We start from the raw sequence: 24,677 nt of genomic DNA, 5'->3' as shown, positions 1-24,677 counted from the left end.
GGATTACGGCGTGACCATACCCCCGGGGAGTGATTTCTCGCTTTCTGTCTATATGTCTCTCTCTGTCTATCTGGTGAGCGCACGCACCCTTTAGCGAAAACCTCTCCCAAAAAAAAAGAAGTATCATGACATCCCTTCACGTGAAGGACTGTAGCCTTGTGTTGGTGGCTGCTCTCCAAAGCCCATAAAGAGTAGTTTTACGCCGGGCGCGTGTGTGTGCGTGCCCAAGATCCCGAGAGGAGAATGGAGGAGAAGGGATTGCGGCGTGACCATCCCCCCTGGGGGGTGATTTCTCGCTTTCTGTCTCTATGTCTCTCTCTGTCTGTCTGGCGAGCGCACGCGCCCTACAGTGAAAATCTCTCCAAAAAAAAAAAGAGTAGTTTTATACATGTAGTTAGAATTTTATATTTGCTGTGGAGGAACAATTCTAATACCAGTTAGTTTGCCAAAGCTGAAAATGAAAATCCTCATGTCATTTTGACTTCTAATACAGTATACTTTTTATTGATTCCTCATTTTTATGTTTGTATTTTGCAACACAGCAATCAACCCTAAGCTTAGTGGATTAAAACAATGATGTATTATTATTGTTCCTGTTTCTGTGAAAGAAATGGACTCAGATCAGTGGCTCTTGCTAGGAATTGCTCAGGCAATTGCAGTAACGTGTTGTCTGTAACTGCCATGAGCTGAAGGCCCCACTGGGCAAGATACCCAAAAGGGCTCATAGGCATGGCTGGTGGTTAAGGCTAATGGCTACCAGAGAGTTCAGAGGGAGCTTCAGACCTCAACGCTTTCTCTGTGTGGCTTGGTATTTTCACAGCATGGCATCTAGGCTTGAAGAAGCAGCATTTCTAGTAGGAGCAATGGAAGAGAAGTAGGCAGAAGCTTTAAGACTTCTTTACGTCTTGGCCTTGGAGGCCCAGAACATCTGTTGTGCCATATTCTAGTCATGAATTGTGTTACAAGAGTAACACAATTGGCCCTGAGTGAAGGGGGTAGGAATTCAACCTGCATCACAATGGGAAGGCAGTCAGAGAATTGGAAGCCAACTTTTAAAAATGGGAGTCTGCCCGGGGATTATTTTACATCATTCCTGCAATGCAAACTATTCTCTTCTTTCTTCCCATAGGGCGGGCACCACCACGCCCACCATTCTTTCTTATGACCCTTTAGGATGTCCTACTCAGACCTGAAGCCCAGGACCTTATTATTTAAATAAGGCAGAGGTACAGAGGAGGCTCCTTAGGTACAGTTGCTTGAGTAAGGGAAGTTAAAGTTTCACAACCTAAAAAGTAAAATTATGCATTTCCCCCAAGACCAATCTATGTGGTGAAAAAGAGATAGGATTCATGAAATACTCAGTCCTAATCACGAAGGCAGAAATAAGCACAGAGCGGGCCTTTTCCCACAGCAGTTTGAAGCCCGGCCAGACACACGCCACCAGTCCATCGATCATAGCCCAGTTCTGCCTGGGAATTGTTTCTTGTGGTTTTTCAATGTACTATCTGAATCTCTTGGTTTCCTCCTCTAAATCAACTTTTTTTTTTTTTTTTTTTTAAAAAAATTTTTCCTGGCGCTGGCAACTAAGATTTCTTAGCCTTTTGCCTGACCGCAGAAGGTTAGTCCCACAGGCATCTTTGTTACTTTGAACCGTTACTTTGAACCGTTTGCTCCTTTACATCTACAAAGTAATAGTAACTCTACAATGTTTAACTCTATTGCTGATTTTCTTCTAGGCTTTGCTTTCCAGTTTTAAGGATTTTTGTCCGGTCTTGAGCTGCTGGTAGGTTCGTGTACCTACTGTTTGAACAGAATCCTAACCTGTTTCTTGGCTTTCAGTTTAAAGCAAAGTTCCCTAGCATTTCTTTGATTTATTAAAACTAAAACTACCTTTCTTAAAATTAAAAAAAATATTCCGGGACCAGCAGTTAGCGTAATGGCTATGTCGCTGGACTCCCATGTAGTCAACCACGGTTCGAGTCCCAGACCCGGTGGCTTAAACTCATGTCTGGCACATGTGCGTGCGTGCTCAAGATCCCGAGAGGAGAATGGAGAAGGGATTGCGGTGTGGCCAACCCTCTGAGGGGTGAGTTCTAGCTTTCTGTCTCTCTGTCTCTCTCTCTGTCTCTCTGTCCCGCCCTATAGCAAAAACCTCTCCAAAAAAGAAAAAAAAATTAAAACCCTATGTAATGACTGTAGTAAGATATATAGCATCAGCTAGGTGCCACCTTGTAGTATATTCATTCTACTGAGATATGTCTTCACAGATATGTATACACCAACTGAACTTGCTATTCAAAGTAGTTGGATTATGGAACTGGGGCCCGTGCAGCACGCCCCTGTGGCCAGCCTGGGGAAGGCGTCCTCTGGGAGTCGCCTCTTGGGGGCCTCTTCCCCTTTGTTCCTGCACGGTCTTGGGCCGCTCTTTTCTTCAGGCACCTGTGCTCTGCGCAGCGACCGTCCACATGTTGCGCTGCAGCCAGGCCTGTGAGCGCTGCAGGTGGATCTGCCCCAGCTCCTTTTCAGCGCCATCACCTTTGGCTTCATCGCGCTGGCCGGCCACGGCTGGCTGCAGTGGAGTGACCACATCCAGACGTCTGGCTGTGGTGGAGAGGCTTCCACGAAGGCGGTGGCAGCGGGTCCTACGAAGATGGCTGTCAGAGCCTCACGGGGTACGCGTGGGATAGAGTAGCTACCGCCATGCTCTTCTGTGGCTTTATCGTCCTGGTAATCTGTTTCATCCTGTCCTTCTTTGCCCTCTGTGGACCTCCAATGCTTGTGTTCCTATGAGTTATTGGAGGCCTCCTTGCCCTGGCTGCTGTGTTCTAGATCATCTCCCTGACCACTCACCCTGTGAAGTACACTCAGACCTCCTTCATGCCTACCCTGCTGTCACATCTATAACTGGGCCTATGGCTTAGGGTGGGCCACCACAATCATCCCGATTGGCTGTGCTTTTCTAATTTTTATTTTTTATTTTGAAAAAAAAATTTTTTTAGAGGTTTATGTTATAGGGCACATGTGCTCGCCAGAGAGAGAGAGAGAGAGAGATAGAAAGTGAGAAATCACCCCCCAGGGGGGATGGCCACAACGCAATCCCTTCTCCTCCATTCTCCTCTCAGGAGCGTGCACACCCATGCACACGCGCCCAGCGTGAGTTTTAAGCCACTGGGTCCGGGACACGAACCGCGGTCCACTACGTGGGAGTCCAGCGACATAGCCATTACGCTAACTGTTGGTCCCTTGGCTGTGCTTTTCCTTCTGCCGCCTCCCTAACTACGAGGATGACCTGCTGGGGAATGCCAAACCCTGGTACTTCACATCCGCCTAAGGTGGGCCCGTGAGCCAGGAAAGCCACCACTGTCGAGATGGATTCCAGAGGAAGAGACTGTGTTTGGACTACTTGGAACCTCTTTTCTTGGGCAGTGTTCATGTTGTTAAGCTAGTCAAAATTGTTAAAATAATTTGGGAGAAGATATTTCTTAAATAGTGTTATGGTCATCTTTTATATATGCATTGTGGAATTAAACAAGACTTGCTTCTTCTCACTAATGATGCATAACATGCCAACATATAAGGATATTGTCTATGACATGAATACTACATTGATAAAGAATATGTATATGAAACGCACCACCTTAGAAGGGAAAAATGAGATGGATTCCAAGACCTAATCTTCTGGTTAGATATTGTTTTTGCTTGATAGAATGCATGAGTTCTATTAAGGCCTAAGGAGAAGGGGAGATACTGGTAAAAATTGTCAGTGACCAAACCTTCTAAAAGAAATATAAAAAAAACAAATATTTTTTTTGCTGGGACCATACAGTTAACACAAGCTGAGTCTGAAAGAACTGCCCCTCAGGCCTAGAGCAACGACTCTGCTGAGGAGAACTGTTTGCAAGGTCAACAGTTTTACGAGTTCTGGACCTCACGTATGGTGTCATTGTACTATCCTGCACTCAATCTCTCTGCTATGGGCCTTGTTGCCATACCCCATAAAGGCACCCCCAGCCTTACTATAATTTTTACAATAATCATGAAAGAATGCGGATCCACTAAGGCGGCAGCTGCGTAGGGCGGAGGCTGCGAACAGGAGTTACTCCCATTAGACTCACCCCACCCTATTGGAAAATGCTACATTCACTTCTCCTACTGGGGATTACATAGATAAGCATTAAAAAAGTTAGGTTAAAGCCACTAAATTGGCAAAGCAATCTCAGTAGCCGAGAGGGGCTCAGGGACTCATCCATGAGGTGCTGTTACCCCAAAGACCATAAGCCACCCTTACTCTCAAGACAAGGGAAGATTGCCATTCCCCAAGCCACAGTCATTATATAGAACAGCATGTAAAAGGTCCCAAGTACACAGTTACCTTTAGCTACTCACAAGACCACATTCCTTTCCTATGTAGACTCACCCTCTTAGCTGTAGACTACACCAAAGATAACATAAGTATTCCACTTTAGTATATACTAACCTTGTCTTTACTAAACCAGACAGAATTTATTTCTAGGCTCTTGTAATTAATGCCACCCTAGCCTGAAGCTGAAGTTCTCAAAAGCTGACCCAAGGCTCAAACTTTTCAAGTCGATCTGGGACTAAAGTAATCAAGCTGGTCTGGGACTGAAAATTCCTGGAGACCCTCTCATCCAAAGACCCTCCCTGGTAATCAAGATCTAAGAAGAAGATGCACCCAAAAAAATAGACTTCCTCGTTCTAAAAATTATGACTGTTTATACCTAAACAAAACAGACATCATGTTTTATGATTATTGTTCCTATACTTTGAATGCCTTACCTTTTGGAGTAAAATTCTTCACTTATTTCCCCTCGCCCATCCTACCCCTGTAAAACTCCTTCCATAATAAATACGCATGACTTCTGGCCATCAGGGCTTCAGTCCGGAGTTTACTCTGGCTGTAGCCGGCTAAGAACATGCTAAAGGGCATGAGGTCTTAGTCTGATTCCTGTTCACCCACGTCGCCTTCCTGTGCACCCACGCCGGCTGGGGTACGGCTCCCAGCATTTCTTCAAGACTTCAGCTATTTGAGTTAGCAAGATAGTTTCCTAAATGCATACCGTTTACAACCTTTTCTAATTAATATCCTGAATAACTGATCTTTTTGTAAGTTGTATGTTGTCTTGATGTGTCATCTAGGAAAGGATTTTTTCCCTGTGGCCAAATGCCTGTTGCCACACTAAGGCCTCCCTAAGTAGTGAAATGTTAAGATGAAGTGTTCTCTTTTAAAGTGGTTTGTAGGGTTAGGGTGTGGGAAAATGCTACATTAATAAATCTGTACCGTTTTGTGCCTGTATTTTCCGAACCAGACATAGACACAACTTCTGACAGTTTGCAACTTCAGCAGAAACCTACATGTAGTTAAAAACCTGATCTTCCTTAGTACACTGATTTAAAATGTCTGGCATACAACATAACAGCAGGAGAATTCAAGGACGTGTGTTTCTCTGAGTGGCATACATATATCAGATGAGTTTTTTTCTTTTTTAACCTTTGTACTTACATAATGAAAACTAATTCATTTTTATATCAGATCATTATTTTGTAAGTTGCAGAAAAGTAACTGTAGTTTTCATTATGAATTTTCTCCAAGAAACCAGGTCTTCAAAATAATAAATAAAGTGATTAGATTATTTAAGAAATTTTGTGAATCAATAAAATGTGGGGGGGAAAGGAATGGAAAACAACTGTAGATACCTGAGATAATGTGGGAGGAGGGTGGGAAATGGCAGAGGTTGGGAAATAGGAGTAAAAATATATATACATATATATATGAAACTAGAAATGGAAAATTATTGATGATAACATGTATGATTAAGCCACTGTGCAATATATTCTGGATGGGAAATCACATTTTGTATGCTGTGACGATGCACAGTGAATGAATGTAAATTAATTAATTCAAAATTAAAAATAAAAAAAGTGAGTTCTAGCATATCACACTTTAATGGGCTATACTGAACAAAAGCTACATCTGCATTTCTTTTTTTTTTTAAACAGGACTGTCTCTGTCTCTAACAAGACGCTAAAGCATGGTGTCATTCAGAATTTGAAAAACACTTTGTGTAGGCCTGCCTGAGGCCTGTCTTCAAGATTCCTAGAGATTCTTTTGCCTTACCGAGCAGGTCTCAGAACTTTGACATTTTTTGAAACCTGCTGAGTGTGCTGTTATAGCTTCAGGAAAACATACGAAGGACTTCATGGTTATGGCCTTGTGACCTTCACCCTGGAGCTATTCATTCCTGGCATCTCTCTGGCATCAGCACTGTCATCCCCCCTTATCCATATAGGGGTACGGTTGCAAGAGGTGTAGGGGGTGCCAGAAACCGCAGGCAATATTGAGCCCCACGAACACTATGGTTTTTCTCTATACACGTATCTGTGAGAAACTTTCATTCATAAATTAGGCATGCTAAGAGGTTAGCAACAATTCATAATAAAAGACAACAGTTACAACAATACACTGCTACAAAAGTTGTATAACGGGATCTCTCTCTCGCTGTCTCTCAAAATATCTCATCGTACTTTACTCACTCATTTTTGGACCAGAGTGGATTGGGAAACAGAAACTGTGAATAAGAAAAAACTACTGTATTTTTTCTGAAGCCATTTGTTTCTTTGGTCTTTATGTAAGGGTGTTGCTTCTGCTTATTTTATTCAAGGATTTGATAGGAACGGATACCATTTTAGTAGACAGACTTTTAAGTATCCCCATAACCAGATTATGGAAATCACTAGGAATACATTTTATTTTCCTCTTACCTAAAGCATTGATTTCACCAACTCTTCGTAGACATGTAACTTGGGAGCTCTTTTCTCTCGTCATGGATAACTGTTTCTTACTGACCTCCCACTTCTCTCTCACTGGCTGCTTCCTCAAGACCCCTCCAGTTACCACATCTCACGTGGTTCCAAAGCCAAGGCTAGCAGATATTTAAATTTTTTGTCAGGACAGTAGCAGAATTCTAGGTCACCTACTGTGTCTGGTTACTTATTTCTGTGTAACAAATCACTCCACAATCCCAGAATTCTGTGGGTTTATTTGGCTCCACTGCATAATGATTAGATGGGATTTCCCATGCAATTGAAATCAGATATCACATGGAACTGGAGTCATTTGAAGGACTGACTGAACTAGATGTCCAAGTGGACTTGGCTCCCCATTAATGTTGTCCTGTAGTTTGTAAGAAGCTATCGACGTGCCTATACTTGTTCTCCCCCATGTGATTCTAGCTTTTCCCTGCATGGTAACTGGTCTCTGATAGGGATCTTTCCAAAAGCAAGTCTTTCCAAAGATACAGGTAGAAGCTGCAAAGCTTCTTACGGCACCGACTCAGAAGTGTCTTCTGACATATCCTATTAGTAAAGCAATTCACAGTGGATAGTCCACATGCAAAGCTAGGGGAATTAGATTCACCTCCGGATGAGAAGTGTCAAAGAGTCTCTAGCCATGTGTAGTCTGCTACTCTACTGAAACTCCAAGCTTTCAGAAGTGCATATGACCCTTTAAAAACAAAACCAAACAAAACAAAGCAAAACAAACAAACAAACTTGAGCCACCTGTTGGTCTAGCGGTTAAGGTGGCTGGATTTTACATGATCAATTATACAGTTCAAGTCCCAAACCTGGGAGCTTGAAAATCACACTGGGCACATGGACTTAGGTACCCCAAATCATGAGGAGAATGGAGAAAGAATTGTGCATGGCCATTCTCCAGAGGGTGCTTTCTTACTTCCCTTCTCTCTTTTTCTCCATCTCTCTGTCTCTGTCCCTTTCAGCCAGCACACATACCCTATCACAAAAAATAAACAAAGAACTAATCCTGTTATCTTGTTATATACTTACTTATATCTAATACATGAATAATTTTTTATTAGAATCATGTTGGTGTCTCCAAATAATCAATTCAAAAGAAGCCTTTTTTTTTTTTTCCTGAGAGATTTTTGCTATGCAATGCATGTGCTCACCAGGGTGACAGAAAGTGAGAAATCACCCTTCAGGGAGGATGGCCAAGGCACAGAACTTTCTCCTCCATCCCCCTCTCAGGATTTTGGGCACACATACACACATGCCTGGCATGAGTTTCATGTCATGTCTGGGACTTGAGCCACAATCCGCCACACTGGAGTCTAGTGCTTCAACCACTAATGCCACTTGCTGGTGCTCAAAAGGTTTTCCAAAAACAGCTCTAACTAGGGATGAAAAAGATAGGGCTAATTTTCTTCAGGGCTAATCCCATGGATGATATCTCATGGAAAATGCATATTATAAAAAAGTGTGCATGGCTTTCAAAATTTTTTACAATGAAGGAATCTTGTACTTCAATTCCATTTCCCATGAACTCTGAATTGTCCTACACCCCCACATATACGTATACACGTAAATGCATGCACACACATTTATTTTTTATTTTTATTTTTTTTTTGGAGAGATTTTCACTGTAGGGCGCGTGCGCTCGCCAGACAGACAGAGACAGAAAGAGAGAAATCACCCCCCGGGGGGATGGTCACACCGCAATCCCTTCTCCTCCATTCTCCTCTCAGGATCTTGGGCACGCACATGCGCCCAGCGTGAGTTTTAAGCCACCGGGTCCGGGACACGAACCGCGGTCGACTACGTGGGAGTCCAGCGACATAGCCATTATGCTAACTGCTGGTTCCCCACACACATTTATTTTTAAATGTCACTATGCAATCAGCATTCCCACTTGAGATACAAATAATAGGTGATCTGTGTGTCATGATGTTGTCATTACATACAAATTGAAGGCCTCTGGTTAGCACCTTGGCCTGGTTTTCCATCCTCGTACAGTACATGTATTAAGCATCCCTTACATATCTCAACATACAGTTTACACAAGTACTGGAGATTAATACTGTGGTTCGGGGAAAACAATCACACATTTTCAAAGGCCGTTGTCTGCATCTGGAACGTGGGGAGGTTTTGGTCCTCAGTTGTTCCCATTTGACATTTGGGAAAAACCAGGCCAGCATATGATAACTCACTAGCTTGTCCGTGTTCACAAAAGTTATTGAGTCACAAAGACAGAATTTTATTCCAAACACTCTGTTGAGAGCCCATGCCCTTAAGCACGAACCTCTATTCCAGTCCTCCAATATTTAGCCAAGATACCAGATCTGTTATACGTAATAAGCGAAATATTATGATCTAGATGTCTACAAATCAACATGTAACAACATGCCTCCCAATAGGAAGGAAAGAGAACAGAATTATGCCTGTTTTTCAGCACTTATATTTTATCACTTAATGTATTTACTGCCAGAAATTCCTCAGGAGATGGCTGACATAATAATTAATTTTAAAAGAAGTTATGAAAAGTTAGTTTCATTTTATTTTTGAAAATATACTGTATGCCAAATCAGCATTTATTATTTTCCCACATCTTAGAAAATTTATATTATCCATTGTTCTTGTTTTCCTTTAATACTAAAAGATTATTATAACCAGGGACTAAAACTGGAAACATGATGCACAATATTTGATTATATAGTGTCGTTGAAATATTAATGTCACAATCTGTGCAGATCATTTAGCCACAGTTTTTTTACTATGTGTCACATCCTGTCGCTATGCAGTAAACAGAGTAAACAGGTGGTAGGTTAGCTCATTTCGTCGTCGATTTTTATGTTCTGTTCCATTGCATGTGCCCACATCAAGGAGAAAAGGAAACTCTGCTCTATGTCAGATATTGATCTTTAAATACCATCTTCCTTCTCATTTGCCTTTTAGTGTCCCATGGTGATTATATGGTCTGACTCGAGCCCTCACCTAGATTACTGTGTACAGTTGCTCAGTGTAAGTGAGAAAATGATCTGGATGAGGACTTCTTCCTACAGGATCTTTCCTGCCTTCAGATGTTTGAGTTTGCCTTCCCTGCTCCTTAAGACCACGCTTTCCACTTGCCCTGACATTACTGACCCAGTTACCTTCCGTATAGCTCCCTTATCCAGAGTTGCACTGGGGGCCCCACCATGTGCTCCCTCCACTCTATACCTTGCTCAGAGCTCTGTTGGGGCATTAGAACAATGTATTTTACTCTTCTGTATTAAAGCTCTGAGAAACACAACTGGAGGGCCAGCAGGTGGTGTAGTGGTTAAGGCGCTGGACTCCCACATGGTTGATTGAGGTTCAAGTCCTGGATCTCAGCAGCTTGAAACTTACATGGGGCATGTGTGCTTGCATGCCCCAAATCCCAAAAAAATAGAGGAGAAGGAATTGCCTTGTGGCCATTTCCTCTGGGTGTTAATCTCTCATTTTATATCTCTCAGTCTCTCTCTGTCTCTTTGGCGAGTATATGTGCCCTGAAGCAAAAATCTGTCCCTCAAAAAAAAAAAAAAAGAGAGAGAGAAACACAACTGTGTCTACTGCATTGGGGCAGCCCAAGCACACAGAACAGAACCACAAACTAAGCGTGCAATTCAGAACTGTTCGACCACTTCAAGGACACCAGAGTAATTAGTAAGGAGAGCACCATCTCTAAAAATTAGAATTTTATTGACTGAAAGAAAGAGGTTGAAGAGGACTTGATGAAATGTAACATCTGGAACAAACAAGGACAGAGCTGTTACTCAAAGGTCTGCATTTAGCAAATTAAAAGAACAAATTTAAGGTAAAATAATACTAAGTCCATTATTATTGGACCACAGTATGAATAACAGTATTTACTCATAGTAACTCCCACTTCTTCAACACTTCTCTGACACTGTGGTCCATGTTGCTGTGACTCTTCAACACAAGGTGGAATGCCAGTTGAGAATGTGCCTTTTACAGATACTTCCTGAGCTCCAGAAATACACTGCGGGAAATAGGGAGAGAGCAGGGGCAGGTAATGAGGATTAGAGAAACCAGGTGGGGCGCATGAGTGCCCAAACACACAGGCTTTTCCTTCCTCTTTCTTCTTATGTTTGCAAAGTAATACATTCCTCATTTTACTGCTACCTGTAACGAGTCAAGGGGGGAGGTAGTTTACAGTAACATCAGTCAAGATTTATTCACTTTTTTTCTCTCAAACCCAAATATTTTTCTTCAGAACAGCTCTATGTATTTTCAGCACCTGCTCATTATTAGCATTCATTGAAATCCTAAGAACTTTGAGGTTTGACAATAAAATAGCAAGCCTCACACGTGACTGAATATTCACGTGGAGTGGCATGGGCCTGTCAAGCACATGAAGCACACACATTCAGTAAGCTCCAACACGGTTGAATTTTCCTTCAAAAATAACTCTGACTTCACTTGCTCCACTCAGAGCTGAGTTCGGTCAGCAAACAGCTTGGGCCTAAGGAACTGATAAATCTGAATTGCAATGACTGGAGACAGATAAAACTCAGCAGAGAAACGAATGTACAAAGTTGCCATCTCCTGAGAATCGGTGGCAGTTTTCCTTGGAAAAGTCAAGCCCCATCAGTTTGAAGAAAAGGATTAGAGAGGTTTCTTTAATTAGAAAGTTCGCAGGCACAAAGCAAGAAAAAAAAATCATTTTCCCTTAGCCTGATGACGTTCCGAAGGATAAAGACTCAGGCTATTAATTCGGCTCCTCTTAAATGTTGGTCTAGAGTCAAGACTGTCACCCGCGTGATGGGTTGCGATGGCAGCTCTCCGGTGGTGTGCCGGCCCTCAGTGCAGCGGGAGACTTATGCATAAATCCTAATAGAGAGGGTGGATGGTGGATTGCTTCTTAAAGCAGTCAGTAGCTAACAGATTGCCATCCCTGCATGAAAAATGAGGTCATGAAGATTTAAATGTGGCAAGAAAGACGAAGGTGCTGTCTATGCAGGAAAGATACTTAGTGTGAACCCATCTGTGGTAATAGATTAATTGCCGTCATTAGCAAAGATGTATATCTCACACCAACCATCAATAAATGTTTCAGATCCACTCAGGAGTGATTGCTCTGTTGATACAGAGGATAAAACTTATTTCCAAACAAAAATAAAAGGAACTTTTTTTCTAAAAGCTTTCATAATCGGAAACATCCTTTTGTGATAAAGAATGTATGTCTATCCAGTAAGACCTAGGGACGAGGAGAGAGTTGATTTCAGAAACTCCATTACTGCTAATGAATGGTGTCTATAAACTTGACAATAGTCTGAGAGAAGGTTCTGGCTGGAGGAAACTATCCTGATGGGCTTGTTTTGGCTTCTGCCTCTAAGAGAATCGGGTACTTTCATAACCATTTAATTTCATTATGGCCTATCTTCATTTATATTAATGGTTTTCTCCTCCTCAGTTCAGAGATGCGACTCGTAAACTTCATTATCCTCTAGTATATATTAAGTGTGACCCACAGTAAAGGAAAATGCCCTGAGAGAAGAAGTAAATCTTTAAATAATGTTTTTACTTTTTCTTAAAAAAATACCAGAGTAGGGCGAGCAGGTGGTGTGACCGTTATGGTGCTGTTCTCCCACATGGCTAACTGTGGTTTGAGTCCTGGACCTAGCAACTTGCTTTCTCACTTTCCCTCTTTCTCTCTCTGCCTCTCTCTGGTGAGTGCATGTAGCCTATAGTAAATTAAAATAATAGTAATAACAATAATAAATTAAAATGAGATATTACTTTGCAGAAAAGATTCCAGAGGAGATGGGAGTAGATTAAGAAATTAATTAGGGATCTCCACATAGCTTGTAAAATGGTTTAGGTAGCTTACAGGTTTACATATAATGACTAACAAGATTATTATTGATACATAACAGCACTCAACCCAAAGCAGTCAGAGGGGGAAGGCTATCCAGACCCTAGGTTAACTATGGTTAAATCCTGGGTATAGCTTTAGGTTGCTTGATAAATAAAGCAAAAAGAGTTGTTTTTTTTTTTTTAAAGCGTAAGATTTATTTTAGATCACAGTAAAACACCCAGTTGTGCTTTATTTACTTATTTTTTTGTATGAATGAATAATCTTTAGGAACTCAACATAACATGAAAACTTTTAAGTGGGTCCCTATAGGAGGGGCATTGTTAGGAATATTTACCAGCTTCCCTGAGTTCACACAGAAGGAACTGCACTACACAAGGCTGAGCATTTGAAATACACTTTCTACACAAATGAGCCAGAATGGTTTGACCATGCGTTCCTTTGTGCCTATGCTAATTGCAAACAGCTCACAACTTACAGACTTTTACTATGACTCAACTGAAAAGGACTCAGGGTCAAGCAAAGAGAAGTTATCTCTGTGGTGCCTGGAGTCATACTCCAAGAGGAAAAGAAAAGAGGAGTGAAGCATCATCTCGGTTCATGGTATACAGAGAATCTATGACTCATTCATTTATTCATTCACTCACAGATATTAACTGAGCACTTTCTACGTCCCAAGTGAGGTGCAGGTGCAAGGGAGAAATCAGTGCACAGAAGAGACAAGCAGCCCTTTTCTCAGGATTCACACTGTGGAGAGAAGGTAATCAAAATCCAAAATGAAATAAAAGACCGAGGAAACCTGTTGGTTCTTCTTATTAATAGCAATTTCAGCCATCTTTTCTTCAAACACAAAATATACTTGATTATAGTAGCCAGAATCAAGCCCACAACAATATTAACATAATGAATTATGAAAGCCCACACCGCAAAATTGGGTAAAGTCATTCAATGTTACTTAAAATTCACCAAAAGTGGCTGAACCTAACAACTATTAGTCGTGATTGCTATTGAAAATTCTGCCAATTATATTTTTCATTTTAGTTAACAATAGACGATGTAGTTTATAATTAGTTAGAGAACACCGGAGGATTAGGACGTAAATCAAATTGTTCTCTAAACTAAAAAGATTAGACATTTGAACATGAGTCCCTGAAGAAATTGAACAAAGTAAAACTTTTTCAGAAGTTCAAGTACTATATTTTTTTCCCAGTAAATGACAACTTTTTCTTCGTTATCTTTTTCAATATTGAACAACTTTTTTAAAATAGCACTTTGAATCAAAGATGCTTCGAAACAAATGAGTGGTGTGGTCCCGATGACTAGCGTGGCCTTAGAGATTAGTGGTCAGACTTCTCTGTTTGTTTGGCTTTGCTCTAATGCTGTGCAGAAGTCCATGTGTTTTCTAAATGTGTTTCATAAATTCTTAGGGAATGAATCAGTAGGATTTAGTTTATTCTTCCATGCTAAAAATAAAATAATATCAATTGCAAATTGTTAACCAACACTTTTAAGCCATACATCTTTTAAAATTATCCCCGCACCCCCATAGAGCATATGTGCTTGCCAAAGAGAGAGAGACAGTGAGACAAAAAGTAAGAAATCATCCCACAGGGGGGGAAGGACTATGCCACGTCCCTTGTCCTCATTCTCCTCTTGGTATTCAGGGCATGCGTTCACGTGCGCCCGGCATGATCTGCCAGCTTCCGGGTCTGGGACTCAAACCATGGTCACTCATATAGGAGTCCAGTGCCTTAACCACTGAGCCACTTACCCTTAACCCACACATTTTAATTTCAAGGTAGGCAATTCCCAAGTCTTCTTGCTTTGGAATCATACATTTTACTGAGTTGTGACTATGCTTATAGCTATGGAACAGTGGAACTGTATTGTTAGGTTTTATAGAAATTACAGACAAAAATCAGGAGTCTACCACTAGAAATTTTAGATAATAAATCAATATCAATACAAAATATCTTATTAGAATGTAAGCAATTAATGATTTTTAAAAATCCCACAAAACTTCAGTGGATCACAGTTCTGAAGAAGACTATGTGTTTTTAATATCCCGTAACAGTTAGGAGAAAAACTAGGGCTTGGATCTTATTTAAAGTATAAGGCACTTCGGATAAATTAAATCAATTATAGTTTAGGATCTGAGACGGTATTTATTACACACAAATCAATTTAGCCAAATTAAAAGGCATAGGAGTATGACTCAAAGAGCAGACCTCACTGAGTTTTTCATTTCCAACTTTTGAAAAGATACTTATTAAAGGAATCTGTCTCTCAGAAAGCTGTTGATTCTAAAGATCACTCAGTCATTAAGGTTTTGTTAAATTTTTTCGTGGAGATCTAAGAAACAGAGGTACTATTTTAATTAACTAGGCTTAGAAATGCATCCTATACCCGAAAGCATTTGGGAAACTAGGAATAGAGAGAGGGCAACTCACACGAATATCAATTGCTTGCCCCTTTCTGAAGAAAGATACCTAATCTCTATGGGGTAGGGTAAAACTGAATGTATTCAGTAAGGATTTGTCAATCCAGGCCTGATCACTGGGAATATACCATTGTGTGTGTGTGTGTGTGTGTGTGTTGGGGTGGGGAGGGTTGGGAAGGGAAGGAGGAGGGCTGGCAGGCAGATAGAGGTAAAAAGCTGCCCTGATGCAGTTCTTATTTTAGTAGCAGGGATAAATCATAAAATCAAATGTGAGATAAACAATAAGAGTGTCAAGAAGAGAAAATAAAGGTCAGAGAAACAGGAAGAAGCCGTTCATGTGCTGTGTGTGGGCGGAATGGCTATTTTGGGTAGGCTGGCCAGGCAGACCTGTCTGGAAAGGCATCATTTGAACTGTACCCCAAGGAAGAGAGTGAGCTGACCCACGTGTGTTTCTTGGAATGGAACATCCTTGCAGAGGGGAGAGCAAATGCTAAGTCCTTGAAGTAGAAACTTTACTGTGTTTGTGATTAAAAAGCAGCAGGAGGGACAGTAGATGGCGTAGTGGTCACATCGTTGGACTCCCACGCCCACCATGGTTTGAGGCCCAAACCCAGTGGGTTGAATATCACGCAGGGCTTGGTGTGCCCAAGATCCCAGGAAAAGAATGGAGAAGGGATTGCAGTGTGACCATCGCCCCTGAGGAGTGATTTCTCACTTTCTCTCACTGAAGCAGGGCAGCTGGGCTGACACAGCACAGGCGAGGAGAGAGGCAGGAGAGGAGACCAGGACCCCTGTGCTTGCTCTCTTGTCCCCTCTCCCTCCACACCTCCTTTAGTGGAGAGGGTTTGTCTGGGCTGCTCGCCATGGTGAAAGCAGGTCTTGCTGCTAATCGGTATCATATTTATCATCACCAGTAAGTATTTTTCACTTTTCTTCCCTCTCTCTCTAAATAGAATGGAAATGCCATAAAGGCAGGGGCTGCGCTGTCTTAAGTCCCACAACTAGCGCTACCTCTGTACTGACTGCAGACACACAAAGACCTTTTGAATGCATGGATGCCTCTTCCATGAGGTAGATACTGGAATACTCTCACTGGCCAAAAACTTACCAAGCTGGGAACCAGCAGTTAGCGTAATGGCTATGTCACTGGACTCCCACGTAGTACACCGCGGTTCGCGTCCTGGACCCGGTGGCTTAAAACTCACGCCGGGCACGTGTGTGTGCGTGCCCAAGATCCCGAGAGGAGAATGGAGGAGAAGGGATTGCGGTGTGACCATCCCCCGTGGGGGGTGATTTCTCGCTTTCTGTCTCTATGTCTCTCTCTGTCTGTCTGGCAAGCACACATGCCCTATAGCGAAAAACCTCTCCAAAAAAAAAAAAAAAAAGAAAAAGAAAAAGAAAAAACTTAGCAGGCTGTGATTTAGGATTTATGAATGTTTCCATTTGTACCTTGATAAAAAGTAATTCTCCCCAGGCTGGCAGATGGCATGGTGGTTAAGGTGCTGGATTCCTGCGTGGCCCATCCACAGTTCGAGTTCTCAATCTGGCAGCTTGCTTTCTCACTTTCTCTCCCTCCCTCTGGTCAAATGTAAAAATAATAATAAAAATAAAATAAAAGATTTTGAAAAATAGTCATTTTTTCCAGAGCGGCATAATAAAAAATTTATCATACATACCTAAAATTTATCATAATTTCAACAAATTATGTGGTAATAACAATAATGAAGGCTTCTCTTCCTGGACCTTCTCTGTTGTCTCTGAAAAGTAGAAATTCCCTTCCTGCTGCTATGTTTTAGGGAGTAATCACAAAAGAACCCCCCTTTGGATTCTCCCACGTGGCTAGGCTGACAACCTAGCTCCTTAAAAGCTCAGAAAGGCGGTATAATTTTGGCCAGACTCACTAACACTACTATAGTTTGAATATGTCTTCAATTAAATTGTGTTTTGCTAGCTATTTAGGGAAATGAACATTTCATTCCCTGGAATTAGTAGAATTAGAATGGCTAATTCCTCTTTCCTTAGTCTGCCTACGTCCATATATTCTGTTTCATTTTTAAGAAATAACTTTATTTACAATAGGTAGTTTTAAAAATTATTTTATTTACCGAATATTAAAAATTAGTAAGAGGTCCAGCCAATAGTTTGGTGGTTTCAGGGGTTGGACCTGATCCAGCCGACTGAGAGTCTGAGTCCCAGACCTAGAGGCTTGAGAAACGCACCAGGTGCATGTGTGTGCATGCCAGAATCACAACAGGGTGGAGAGATGGGGGAGAAGGGGTTATAAAGTGATTATTTTCCACAGGGATGCTTTCTCCTGTTCTGCCTCTTTCTCTCTCTGTGTCTCACTGGCAGGTACATAGATTCTCTGGCAAATTAAAAAAAAAAGTATTAAAAATGTGAATGTAATGTACCTTCTAACACTAACTCAAGTCACTGGATTGTCAGAAACGTCGTGATGCGTCTTTTATTTTATTTTATTTTTTCCCTGAAAGCAGTATTTCACAGCTCAAGTGTAGTAATGAAGCATTTTTGCAGCAGATGGCGCTAGTTCGTTTTGGGAAGTACTAGCGTCATTTGCATCTATGTTATTGCTATGTCATTTGACACCTGACAGTTCTAGTTTCATTCTAACAAAAATTCAGTAATATGGTTGAGTTTTCCAACAAGTTAAAGATGGAAGACCAAACTGCATTTTTGTCATATTTTACTGTTTTACTTCCCTAAAGGGAGGAATGTGGATCAAGCTTGTGAAAAGTTGAGTAAAATTTAGTGACAATGCTCTACAAGAATGTAGTGCCAAGGATAGTTCATGAAATTCCATGCTGGGGATTTTGAGCTCGTCTAAGCTCCTTGGTCAAGGAGGCCCACCCAGGTAGATGATGACAGAATAAAGGCATTGATGGAGTCAAACTCATGTTGTACCACAGAAGACGTTGTAGAGACTTTGAACATTCGTCATTCAAGTGGTCTGACCTGCATGAGCGCAAAGAAGTTATCTGATGGTGTGTATAATATCCGTGATATGCTCATTAGATGTGAGGAAAATGATCCTTTTGTTGTTGTTGTTGTTTTTGAGAGTGTTTTACTGGGGAAAGAGAGAGACAGAGACAGTGAAAGGGAAAGTGAGAAATCACTCCCCCATGGGGAATGGCCATACTGCAATGGTTTCTCCTTCATTCTCCTCCTAGGATCCTGGGCATGCACACACACACACACACACACACACACACACACACACACACATACACACATGCCTGGCATGAATTTTTTTTTTTGGAGAGGTTTTTGCTATAGGGCGCATAGGCTCGCCAGACAGACAGAGAGAGACAGAGAGACAGAAAGCGAGAAATCACCCCCCGGGGGGATGGCCACACTGCAATCCCTTCTCCTCCATTCGCCTTTTGGAACCTTGGGCACACACACACACACGCCTGGCGTGAGTTTAAGCCACCAGGTCCGGGACTTGAACAGCAGTCGACTATGTGGGAGTCCAGTGACATAGCCATTATGTTAACTGCTGGTTCCCCCAAATGATCCTTTTTTGATGTGACCAATGGCTACTGATTGTTTACAATAATGTGGTGCTCATATGGTCTTGGTCCCAATGTAATGATTCACCTCAAAGGACATCAAAAGCAAAATTCATGAGAGGAAGAGCATACCGTCAGTGTACTGGAATTTTAAAGGTGATGTGTTTTTTGAGCTCCTACCAAGGAACCAGATAATCAATTTGAAAGTGTGTTGTCATCAAAAATTTCATCACCTGTCAAAAATGGTTGGAGCTTGGATGGATGCGTTGCCACACCCACCATACTCACCTGACTTTGTACCGTCAGGCTTCCTCTTCTTTCTCTCTCTCTCCAAGACTCCTTGCATAGTGTTATGTTCCGTTCAGATGAGGCTGTAAGTCGGCACCTTGCTCAGGTGTTTTGTTGTTTGTTTGTTTTCAGATAAAGACAGGTCCTTCTATGAATAAAAAATTGTGAAGCTCACTGAAAAATAGCAAAAGGTTATCCAACAAAATGGGTAATATAACATTGATAGACCTTTGCTCTTTATATAAATGAATGACCCTAGAAAACAGAAAAAAAATACATTGTGACTTTTCTGACAACCAAATACGTATATATTTTGGTTACCAATTTATCCTCTTTTGCTTGTGTTCAATCTACCCAGAGAAGGCTTTGGTAAAATAATAATATAAAATATAAAGAAGAACTTAGTTCTTTCAAATATATTAAAACAATAATTAAATAGCATGCTCAAGGAATTCCAAGAGGCATTCTAAAATTTGATTCATACATACACGAATTATATAAAATCCTTTTATCTTGACAATGGCAATTGCATGATAAATATACTTCTGTGCCAGATAGTAAGACTTTAACGATTTGTTTAAATAAAGCATTTAAATAATTTTCCAAGTAGATACCGAGTATTTTAGAACTATTTTTAGTAGATGTTGATTGGCCTGGAAACCAAGACTGAGATATTTGGGACTCTCTGTAGGAAAAATAGAAAATTCTGTAACTTGTAACTCCTGGGAAATGCACACTATAACCTTCTACCATTCACCATATTTTCCAGGAGCCTGTCATCAATTATCTTTAAAACTGGATGATTACAGTATGAAAACTGGAGTTAGGGGACCAGCAGTTAGCATAATGGCTGTGTCGCTGGACTCCCAGGTAATCGACCACAGTTTGAGTCCTGGACCCGGTGGCTTAAAATCACGCCGGGCATGTGTGTGTGCGTGCCCAAGATCCTGAGAGGAGAATGGAGGAGAAGGGATTGAGGTGTGGTCATCCCCCCTGGGGGGTGATTTCACACTTTCTGTCTCTCTCTCTTTCTGTCTTTCTGGCTAGCGCACCTTCTCTATAGCAAAAACCTCTCAAAAAAAAAAAAAAAAAAAAAAAAAGAAAGAAAGAAAAGAAAAGAAAACCACAGTTAGACAGATGCCCTACTGTCTTTCTTCAGGACTCCAAATTTTTTTTTTTTAAAACTGATTTTCTGGGAGAGAATATGCACATTTTCATATTCATCAGCCCTTCTTGTTGACTGCTTAAATCCCATTATTGTGTATATATTCCATAGACGACATAAGAACACACTTGAATTAACATTTGCCTATTTCCTTATTTACTGAGAGAAGAGCTTGTGTTCCAATGGCTGAGCTTTTATTGAAAAGCTAAAGTACTTATTACCATTTGCTGATTAATTTGCAAGATTGACTTATCTCTTGTGCAGATCTTCTCAATCATTAAAGGCTTAATTGACTTGTTGCTTGGTAAATGAACCAGTCTCTCAGTCGCATCCTGAACCTGTAGTGACGGAGTGTACTGCCACACCTCAGCGTGACTACAACACACAGAGTAAGTTGCAATACCTTTAGACATAATAATGAGATCTTCGATGAATCTTCCTCAGAGTCATGTTTTGTGCATAGACATTTATTAGTGAGGACATTTTTATTCAGCCCTCCTCTTGTTTGTCTCAGTACTATGGTAGGGTAATCATTCGATGGCTTCTCTAAAATATCCAGAGATTCTGAGATGGGCAATTTAAGGCAGATCTACAAAAGTGGGTGCACATTAGCTGCAAATATTCATTCACTAATTTATTTTTATTCATTTAACTAATGGTTATTGAACAACAACCTTTTTTTAAGGTTAATGGCAAAGGATTAGAAATATAATCATAAAAATAGATATGCTTCAGACCTTCAGAAATTTATTTATTTATTTATCTACAGTCATTTACTGTACATCAATACAGTATACAAAATACAGTATACAATCCAGTACACACTGTATATTGGCTCAATCAAGGATATTACCTTTCATGTTATCATCAACAAATGATTTTCTGTTTCTTGTTCCTTACATATTTTGCTTTATTTTTCCCTCCTTGATTCCTTGCCTCTAACCTTCTGCCAACTCCCCCCTTCTGCCACAGTCCTGGAATATACAGTAGTTTTCCATATCTTTTTCCGCACATTCGATTGATTCACTAAAGATCATAAGTAATGTAAAGACTTACAATAGCAAGCACAGCTGATATATACATATTTATGAATGCATGTCTGACTTTAGACATAAACCTCAGTGAGTAAAGTGAACATACTATTACGTAGCACCTCACTGGGGCTGTACAGCTTACTGCAGTCATTAAATAGGTATTGATAGGTACTTTAATGCATTTTTAGTTTAAAAATTAGTTTTTTTTTTTTTTTTGAGAGGTTTTCGCTATAGGGTGTGCTCTCCAGACAGAGAGAGACAGATAGAGCGACAGAAAGCGAGAAATCACCCCCCCAGGGGGGATGGCCACGTTGCAATCCCTTCTCCTCTGTTCTCCTCTCTGGATCTTAGGCACATGCACCTGGAGTGAGTTTAAGCCACTGGGTCCGGGATGCGAACCACGGGCGACTAAGTGAGAGTCCAGCGACATAGCCATTACACTAACTGCTGGTCCCTAAAAATTAGTTTTAATAGATCAAAAATCAAAAACTGGTAAGAGAAATTTGCTTAAAACTTAAAGCCAGGAAAAAGGTTAGGATTCAAATAGTAGGTAAATGAACCTATCAGCAGTTCAAAAGAAGACAAAAATTCTTATGTATGGAAATCAAAGCATCGAAGAAAATCAGTAATGTTTTAGTCTAAAGTAAGAAATTCTATTTTAGTAGTTCAGACTCATGTAATTAATCTCTCTTCTATTGAATTGGCAGCATTATTGTGGTCTGATCTTTCTTTTTAAACTCTGGAAGTTAACATTCAACTTCAGATTTGTCCCTACCATTAGCCTGGTCATTCTCTTGGTTGTTTCTTGTGCTCTTATTTCTGTGTGTTCGACATAGTTTTCCTGGTACAGCACTCCCTTCAGCACTTCTTGGAGAACTGGTCTGGTGTTGGTAAATTCTTTCAGGTTTTGTTTATCTGAGAATGTTTTTGTCTTTTTTTCCTATATGAAAGATAATCTTGCTGGGTATAGTATTTTTGGTTGAAATTGTTTTTCACTTAGCACTTTGAATATATTTTCCCATTCTTTATTTCCTTGCATTGTTTCTGATGAGAGGTCTGATGTTAGCTCTATGGGATATCCTTTGAAAGTAACTTGACGTTTCTCTCTTGTGAATTTTAGTATTTTGTCTCTGACTGTGGTTTTGGTCAATCTGTCTATGATGTGCCTCAGGAAAGATTCATCCTGGGTTGATTCTATGTGGGGTCCTTTGTATTTCTTGACTCTGGAATTTGAGTGCCTCTTCTAGGTTTGAAAAGTTTTCTTCCAGGATTTCATGAAATAGATTGCCAGTATTAGTTTCTTCACCTTCTGGGACAACGATGATCTGGATATTTGGGGATTTAATAGTATCTAGTATTACTTGTATATTTTGGGGGGTTATTTTCTCAGTCTTTTTGGTGAATTTCTCTAGGTCTGAGGTTCTATCTTCTACATCTGGGATGCAATCTTCTGCATGATTTAACCTGCTTTTGATATTTTCAATATAAGTTTTTATTTCCTGTATTACAGCCTTAATCTCTAACAATTCTGTTTGATCATTTTTTATGGTGTATATCACCTCTTTCAGATTGTGCAAGAACTTCTTCAACTCCTAGAACTCAGTGCCTCTTTTCTCCTGCATCTTTTGAAGTTCATTGTCTCTATTCTCTTGAATCTCCATTAGCTTTGTCACTATGAATATTTTAAATTCTTTATCTGACATTTCCATGAGTTCCCTTGTATTCTTTGTGAAGGAAGAGAAGTTATTCTTTTCCATTAGAGGAGAGGAGAGATATTTTCTTGGTTTCTTGTATATTTTGTGCCTTTGCAGTGGTTTCTGGTCATCTGATGGATTATACATTTTTTCCTATTTTTTGGAGTTAAATCTGAGCAATCAGAGGAATGCAGAAGGAGGTGACTTGCAGTCTGTAAATAGTGCCATTTTTCTTCCTTTGCACAGCTGATTCAATGAAAATTGAGGATTAATCTGACCCTAAAATTATTCAGATATTTGGCTACTGAGCACCTAGACCTGTCTAGACAATCAGTAAGCAGAAAAGTAGGAAAGGTAAAAAGAAAAGAAAAGGAATAGAAAAAAATGAAGAAGATAAAAAAAACAAGCAAAAAAAAAAAAACAAGACAAAATAAGAAAAAGAGAAGAAAAAACATTTTTTGTCAAAAAATGAAAACCATGGATGTACTAGTTTGCCACACAAATTGGACCGCTCCGAACTCAAATATAAATGACTGCTGATTGGCTTATCCTATGGAGGCAGGAAAAAAGGCAATAAGTAGGATGCTCTAACCTGACTCCTGGCTAGACTGTGGAGCAGGAGAGACAGAGAGAGACAATGAGAGGGAAGTAAGGAATCATTCCTAAGGGGGGATGGCTATACTGCAATCCTTCTTCTCTATTCTTGTCTCAGAATTTTGGCAGGCCAGCACACATGCCCAGCAAGATTTTCAAGTCCTGAGTTTTCAAACTTGAACTGTGGTTGGCATGTGGGAGTCCAGCGTCTTAATCACCATGTCACCTGCTGGCTTGGATTTCTTAGATAAGTAAACTTAAATATAGAAAGATTAAATAATTTGCCCAAAGTCATACACCTAGTAAGTGAAAAATCTTTGATTCACACCTATAGCATCTGGCAAAGGAGTTTATAAACTTAGCCAATATATTATCTTGAAGGATGGAGCCTTCATTAGATCAAGAAATTGTTATTTCCTTAAAATTTCAAATACTAGAACAATGTCCAAGTCATCACAGGTTGATAAATATCTTTGAAGTTAGTAGTTCCTTTTCCTCTTCTCCTAATAGCTATAGCTATGATAATTTTTGTTTAAAATTTTATTTCCTAGAATATTCTATTTCTATTGATCCTTTATCTAGCCACATTGACCATTTTTACTGAATGATCTGACATAGCTAAAAGAGAAAACGTATTTCTTCTTCCTTAACTTTTAACATTGCATTCTTGAGAACCTTCAGTTACAAAATTTGCCCTTGAACATAAAACCTATGGGCAGTGTACATCAAAATGATCATAATCACAAGTGAATTATAAAATTTGTGAATATGTTTAATGTTTAGTGCCTGTCCTACAGCCTAGTAGTTAAAGGAGACAGATTCTACAGGACCTATCTCAGTTTGAATCTTGGCATGATGGCTTGAATAACACCCAGGATCGTGTATTGTTGCTGCCCAAAATCCCAACAAGAAGGAAAAGTGGAGGAGAAGGGATCGTAGCATGACCACATCCCAATATGGGGTGATTTTTCTCTTTTTCCCTTTGTCTGTCTCTCAGCATGTCTCTGGCAAACACATACAACCTCTATTAATTAAAAAAAAAAAGAAAAGAAATATCTTATGTTTATTAAAATAAACCAAAAAGATCAATTCAATTTTTTCATTTATAATCTCTCAAAATATTTTCCCCTAAACTATTAAAAAGATGCTTAAGAATTTTTCCTGCTTTGTTTGTTATAGCTAATATACATGGTAAGAAGCTTCTGCCCATCATGGCTTATGTTCATGAATTCCATTTGATTTTATGACTTACATTTTTTTCT

At 40.2% G+C, this 24,677-nt stretch overlaps 1 pseudogene; it reads left to right on the top strand.

Moving 5' to 3' along the window:
* The first annotated feature begins 2,465 nt into the window (after positions 1–2,465).
* Positions 2,466–3,331, top strand: LOC102482403 (p53 apoptosis effector related to PMP-22-like; annotated as a pseudogene).
* The last annotated feature ends 21,346 nt before the right edge of the window (positions 3,332–24,677 follow it).

The sequence above is a fragment of the Tupaia chinensis genome, unplaced genomic scaffold (assembly GCF_000334495.1).
Source record: "Tupaia chinensis unplaced genomic scaffold, TupChi_1.0 Scaffold000393_1, whole genome shotgun sequence".
NCBI lineage: Eukaryota > Metazoa > Chordata > Mammalia > Scandentia > Tupaiidae > Tupaia > Tupaia belangeri.
The sequence above is the reverse complement of the archived record's forward strand: the minus strand, read 5'-3'. Positions and strand labels throughout refer to the sequence as shown.